The following is a 6,528-nucleotide window of genomic DNA, read 5'->3' on the forward strand; positions in this document are numbered from 1 at the left end:
CTTAAAACATAAGATTCACACAAGATGCTTATATGCTTACACACAAGATAAATTCACATCTTTATTTTACGTGGTAGATAGAGTTTGGATTGCACTTAATGGTCTTAAATCTATAAGTTAAAAATATAATATAAAAAACGTGATTTTATGTATGTATTGTATTGTATTAAAATTGTATAAATGTATACAGTTTATTAGGAATGCCAATTGTTGGCAGTAGTCTTTGATAAAATCATCTAAAAAGTATCACTTGAATGATGTCATTAGTTGAATCAAAGAATTACAGTCAGTTATAGAGAACGTATATAATTTTCATGTAGTTATAATTAAAAATATACTTGGTTGTAGGAACAAATGATCCTTATGGAATAAACCTAACAGAGATTAAAAAGAAAAATAAATGAAAAATAAAACATTCTCATTTACAATTCTGCTGAGATTTACATAAAATTAACTAACATGCGTTGCGCGCGAAGATTCTACTCGTAAGTCCAATGTTGGTTAAAATTTTGGTTTTCAGATGGAAAAAACGTACAAATCTATTAAAAAAGAATAATTTGAAAATATTTGGTTAAGTTCTTAGCAAACAATAACCCATAATGGGTATATCAGATTCACTTATATACATACATACATAGATATAATCACGTCTATATCTCTATTTATAACCCTTGCGGGGTAGACAGAGCTAACAGTCTTGAAAAGTCGGACAAGCCACGCTCAGCTGTTTCGCTTAGTGATAGAATTGAGATTCATATAGTGACAGGTTGCTAGCCCATCGCCTAAAAGAAGAATTCTAAGTTTAAAAGCCTATCTAGATTCACGTACTGCTAGTAATTTTGTTTTTAGTTACCTCGATGAAATGTAGAATATTTCTACTTCACGGAAACCATTTACCAAATGTAGCTATCATTTCGTCATAACACCTACATGCAATAGATTGCATGACCTAGGTTCTTACGAGTTTCCTATTATAGGTATCTTATATGTTACATAAGTATGTTATATGCTTAAATACTACCTACTGTTATTACTAAACGGCGCCTTCATAACTAATTTGTCAAACCTTATTAAGTTACAGTACCTACCTATAGCTTCATGAAAACTAGTGGATGGTGTGGTTTTGCTTGTTCAATTAAATTAATAGTTAGGCCTCAGAATCCTTCCATATTGCCATACTATGTAGTTGCCAGGAAGAGATTGCATAATGCGATAAAGCCGCCTTTTATACATCACTTTAGTCTATCCTTATGATTAAATTTCAGAAACGTAGTTTTTTTAATTAATTTAATTTTTATAGTTACATATGTGCCGTGTGGTGCCCGGCACCAGTACAAAAAAAAATACTCGCCTTTTACGACATCCATAGGAAAGAGATGGAGTGGTCCTAAGGGCTTACAAACTTGGGATTCTTTTTTAGGCGACGGGCTAGCAACCTGTCACTATATAAATCTAAATTCTATCATTAAGCGAAACAGCTGAGCGTGGCCTATCAGACTTTTAAAAACTGTTGGCCACCCCCCCAAGGGATATAGTTATAGACGTGATCATATGTATGTATGGTAATAAAATCAATTTAACGCATTACAAATTAAATGAAAAACATCTAACGCTTATAGAAGTCCCTACATACCTACATGAAATGCTTATCCCATTCGAATAGGTACAATCGCGTAGAAATTTCAATTTATTTTCGGAGACGAAATCATTTACGCTTGTCCGCAGACGACAGACAAAAGTTGGTAACGGTTGCGATAATCTAACATATTCCTGTAATTTCGGTCTTATATCTAAGGAAATAAGGGTCTAACAGTCAGCAAAAAACAGTCGTAACTTTGCCTAATAACCTCTCAATGATTTGGGAATCGGTATTGGAAAATAATTTCTAATGCTATTGCTTAAGGTTGAAAATTTACAGTAGGCGTAAGGTCTGGGGTTCAAACCGCGATACCACATGCACCTGCTGTATGCTTGCCACGTATGTAAGGTTATATGAGAAATTGTTGTAATATATAGAATTTTGTACGCTTTCTCTGTTCGTAATCTAGATGGAAAGATTGGTGCAATTAATTATAAGACCAAGAAATTGTGGATGCCTTTAGCGTTATACAATTGCATTGCGACATGGTTTTCTTCAGCCCAGAATTCCAATTTAGTACATTTGACTCAGATTCTCCCTTCTCCTGGCTTTAGACCCTCTGGAGATGATCCTGGGTTGGGTGAGTTAAGTTTTTACACGAAGCGGTTCCCATTTGACCTCCGTAACTTTCGCAGGTAACCTAACCCCTATTGAATCAATCATGGTTAAACATCCAGTTGCTTGAATGTGCAGGTTTCCCCACGATGTTTTCCCTCACCGTAAGTATTCAGACTAAATGTACGTAACTTTTTGAACATTGAAAAAAACCTCTAGCTAGGCAAAACCCTAGCAAAATATAGTTTCTTTCCATATTCTTTATCGTTCTGGATAATCCAGGAGAAGAGTTCGGGTTGCGCCCTTTTCTGATAAAAGCATGTAAGCTCCTCGGTTTAAGTTAAGTACTCGAATCATGACGTTCCAAATTTAGTTCACCATTGTACCTACAAATGACATCATTCCTTGTAGATTTAACTTACGGATTTAACTTCCATAGTAACCACATATAATATAACCTACACATAAAATGCGTATTCTGTAACGGTATGATTGCAACCTGCGATGCTACAAGTTCAGCAAAAACGACCTAACGGTAAACGGAGCGGTGACTTGGCTCGGTTTACTTGTGTTAATGTTTTGTAGTGTTTAGAGAATTCCTATTCTATAAAGTTCTTAACTAATCAATTTCATATGTAGATAAACTATTTGTACATTCATAAATGGAAATTCGCTGTCTTGTTGTTTTTCAAAGAAACGAGGTTCATACATATGATCACGTCAATATCTCTTGCGAGGAAGACAGAGCCAAAGGTCTTGGAAATACTATAAGGCTATGAAGAAAAAAGAGAGTAAGTAAGAAATATGAATAGGAAGACTATGGAGTGGTCCTAACATTCGACTTCATACCTACTGTTCTCTCCGCGATGGGTAAGTGGTCTCTCATTATTTTTGTACTTTAAATTCATATGATGTGCAAAACGCAGCATCCTCTTTTTTGTCAGGGGTAAAACATGGCAAAACATCTGCACCACGATACGGATGAATCCTTCTAACTAGAAAATTAAGGACTTAAACGATTTGGGCGTGGTTCGACGCCCATCAAAGATTGCTCTGCAATTCGATTATAGTACGCGTAGAAAGTGTGTAAGTATTTATATACTGGTGTTGCACAAGATTTTTAAGGAATTTCAGGTTTTTGGAAATCAAGAAAGGAGGTGAGAATGCGACAGGGACTGACGCCATGAGGTAAATGATGTTAAAGATAAAATAAACAAAGCTTCATACTTCCTTCGCTTCATCCACATTCATAACTCTCTTCATGCAATTTTGGCGGTTTCTGTACTCTTGACCTAACATACCTATTTTATATATTTATTTTCTTAAGAAAACTTCATTGTTACAAAGTAAGAAATATATGTATAAATAAATGTTGCTAGGACCGAAGAATTTGAATTATCAATGTTTTATGCAAATTGTTACATACTCTAGTGACATACTCGACTAAATGTAATATATTATTTAGCATAACGTGTGATATTTTATGATTTTTCTTTAAAATTACTTACGTCAATATATCAAGAGGCCAATGAACGTCTGGCATAAAATGTATACTTATTTAAGAAAATAGTTTTCTTTTGAGAATAAGTAAGTGAGTAATATTATACTTATCCATAATTTATTTAATTTTGTGCATTTGAAGTCTTTAACGGATATTTAATTATTTATAAGTTATTTGAATTTAATGTTAAAGACCATCATTTTTTTTTGTTACGAAATAAACATATGAAAAGATAGCGCTTGTTTTATTTTTAATGGAAATAAAATATTTTGATTGGGTTCTTCATTAAAACCAAATGGATTGTTACAAAAATGTTTATTTTCTATCATTTCGATTCCTATAATGAAATACTAAATTTTGTTTTTTATGATACTACTTACACACATAGAACCACGTCTTCATCCGTTACGGGGTAGACAGAGATAACAATCTTGAAAAGACTGGAAGGCCACGTAAAGTTTATTGACTTTTTTTCATGATTTCTCAAATTCATTATTTTGCCCAGTACTTACTCCTCTTTTTTCGAAGGGGAAATCCTTGTCTATGAAAACAATTGACATAATTCCAGAGGTTATGAAAACAAAGATGGCAGTAGGTATAATATCGATAGTGTATTATTTGAAGTACGGGGGCGTGCCGATGGCTTTCCTTGGATTTATGTCAAATTACCTATCCCATTGCTGGCGTCGCCCATTGACCCCAATACTAGGATAGGGTCCAAGTGAAAATAAAAGGTTGTAATAGAAAATTTGATAAGTTGGCCAAGCCTATGTTTGCGTGCAAACACTTTACATTTATACAAAAACTACTTGACCGATTTTGATGTCCAAAGAAATTAAAATTCTATTGACAGATCCTACATTCATTATTAATTTCATGAAAATCAGACCCGCGGTTCCAAAAGTTATCGCGTTACAAATATATTTTCACCCCTAGTTAATTGGTGGACTTCACTCGCTTTGCTCGCTCGGTGAAATGAATAAATTAAAAGTGAATTTACGCCGCCCGCTTCAGTATAACACTTGTACCGCGCCAATATGCCGAATTCCCTTTTTCATTTAAGTATTACGAAGGAAGGACGATGATTTATGAAATACCTACGCCTTAGGTTTTATTGCACCCAGTCGAAGAACACTCGAGAACTCATAAACTTTTTTTTATTATTATCATTCCCCGTTACCGTTGTCCATAACTTCGAGAATAATGGCGAATGCTTGAGAAATGTTGTATTTTAGGAATGGGGTATGTAAGTTACTTTTTTGAAGATTATTCTTATTATGAACTAGCTGATGCCCACGACTTCGTTCGCCGTCTATCTTGATACAAACAAGCTGTATAACCATTCATATCTCCCCTTAAAGGGGTGGGAGGAGAAATTTTTGAATACCATTTGTTAAGTTGGACCCAGCCTAACACATCTAAGAAAACCTTAATTAAATTGGAACAATAGTTTTCGCGTGATGCGAGTATCTACAAACATATACAGATAGTTAGACATTAATGATTTTAATGCCCCAATCTCTATTTTCAGACGACCTTTCTTAAATGAAAATAAAACATGTAAACATTAAAACACTTTTTTTGTTACCTGCAAGGTAAGACTAAGAAGATTTGAATGGAAGATTAGGAGATACATTTTGAATGCCGCAAGAATTTAGAAGCCGTGTTGGGGATGACCAAAAAGGTTGGATTTCAGAATGTTTCATTTATTTTTAATGTAATTTTTTGAATAGTTTTTTGTTGGTGTCTCGTTTTATCAGTGGAAAAGTAAAGACCGTATTTTTGCAATCTTTTTATTTTATTTATTCCTGCCGCTATTTAGGGGCGTCTCTGGAACAAGGAGAGCTGCGGGTCTACCGGACAAAACGAATCTGTGGCGAAATGTATACGCCACAAGTCACAAGAATAAAAAATAAAATTATGCGACGCTATCATTCAAAAACAGCGAAAAACCTAAATCGCGCAAGTAAAGATTTCACGGATTGGAGCTCTGACACAACATCGTCCGAGCCGCGGTTCCCTATAACACCTAGCCTGGCGGAAGATCTTCCCTTTGGTGGCAGTGGCTACAAGGTCTCGCATAACAAGCCGCACAACTGCATAAATCCTTAAAATAGTCGTTTAACATTACAACGTGTCTCCAAAAACACGGCCAGCGCTACTATGCCACTGTACTATATTATGAAAACGAATTTCCTCTTCAAAAATAAAAGCGCCTGGAGGTAGGTGAAGGCAATTTGCTGTAAATCTGCTTTAGATGGAAATCGTTTTAAGGCGTTTTTGGGTGTGCCATTGTTTGTATCGTATTGTTCCATTTTTTGCTAGAAATGGGATTGTTATCTTGTAAATCTACCGTTTTAGGAGTATAGGGTTACAGCGGACAAATTCAGATGGCATTAAAGCGTTATAGTATTTGTGTATTTACATACATACCTACATTATAATCATGTCTATATCCCTTGTGTGGTAAACAGAGCCAACAGTCTTGAAAAGACTGATAGGCCACGTTCAGCTGTTTGGCTTTATGATGGAATTGAGATTCAAATAGTGACAGGTTGCTAGCCCATCGCCTAAAAAAAGAATCCCAAGTTTATAAACCTATCCCTTAGTCGCCACTTACGACATCCATAGGAACGAGATGGAGTGGTCCTATTCTTTTTTCGTATTAGTGCTGGGAACCACACGGCATTGTTAACAACGCATTTAAGTATTTATTTTTAACTAGCATTTTCCCGCGGCTCGTCAAAATTACTTCATGTTTTTTCTATGAACCTCACGCTATATGTATGAAGCTATCCAATTTCACGGAGATCGGTCCAGTGGTTTTGACTTT

This window comes from Amyelois transitella, chromosome 10 (genome assembly GCF_032362555.1).
Source record: "Amyelois transitella isolate CPQ chromosome 10, ilAmyTran1.1, whole genome shotgun sequence".
NCBI classification, from domain to species: Eukaryota; Metazoa; Arthropoda; class Insecta; order Lepidoptera; family Pyralidae; genus Amyelois; species Amyelois transitella.